This window comes from Propithecus coquereli, unplaced genomic scaffold (assembly GCF_000956105.1).
Source record: "Propithecus coquereli isolate 6110/MARCELLA unplaced genomic scaffold, Pcoq_1.0 Scaffold27, whole genome shotgun sequence".
Taxonomy (NCBI): domain Eukaryota; kingdom Metazoa; phylum Chordata; class Mammalia; order Primates; family Indriidae; genus Propithecus; species Propithecus coquereli.
The window spans coordinates 11454027-11455147 of NW_012148285.1; positions in this window are offsets into that span (position 1 = coordinate 11454027).

Sequence of the window (1121 nt, forward strand, 5' to 3'; positions counted from 1 at the left end):
GGTCTCACTCTGCCACCCAGGCTGGAGTGCAGTGGTGCAATCATAGCTCCCTGCAGCCTTGAACTCCTGGCTTCAAGCAATCCTCCTGCCTCAGCCTCCTGAGAACCTGGGACTACAGGCATGTGCCACCATGCCTGGCAAATATTTTTTTTTCCGTATTTTCTAGAGATAGGGTTTCACTACATTGCCCAAGCTGATCTTGAACTCCTGGCCTCAAGTGATCATCCCATCTGCGCATCCCAAAGGGCTAGGATTACAGGCATGAACCACCTCACCTAGCTGATATTTTCTTTTAAAAGTGAGTTGGTTTATAGCACAGATAATACATGGCTAGAGCTACATGCGTGAAAGCAGAGTGGGAGTGAGTAAAGGTTGAGAACATCTGAGTTAGAGTTCAGCCAAGCATTTAGCGCAACACCTGGCATAGAATATGTTCTCCATAAAGAGATGGTGACAGCTGTGGGTGTTTTTATCAATGGCTTCTGGGGCTGGAGGTGCCGGTGTGGAAGTGTGGGCTGCATGGAGGGTGGTGCCGGCTGCCTCTGGTACAGCTGCGGGTGGGAGTTTTGCCTTTTTCCTTCTGGAAAAAGGCTGTGCAAGACGGAGGTGATTCTGTGGGAAGGCCAGCAGGCAGTCAGGTATGTCAGCGGGGACCTACAGGGCTGCATTGACCCTGGCTTGTACTGACCCAGGTGTGAGCCAAGGCCCCTGGGTGGGGAGCTCTGAGTGCAGCTGGAGAACAGACTGGCTCAGGAGAAAGGGCAGAGGGTCCAGAGACTACCCAGTGACATAACCAGAGTAACTTAATGGTGCAGGTGCCACTTCCCCCAGGAGTCATTTCATCCAAGAACCTGGCTTTCAAGGAACAAAGAGAAGTGGGGCAGGAAGCTCTGGCTCCCTGATATATTGGGGGCTCATTAGGAACCCAACAGTGCTGGATGCGGGACTCCAACCCCCCAGCGCAAGAGCAGGGATGGTGCTGAGGCCTCGGGACTCGCGTGTTTCCCCTGCCTGTGGCTTGCCCTGCCGTTGGGCCCTCGGGCAAATCACCAAATTCCCTCTGAATTCCCACTTTTAAATGAAAGAGTGTTTGCTCAGGCCATGAATGCCATAAAGACAGA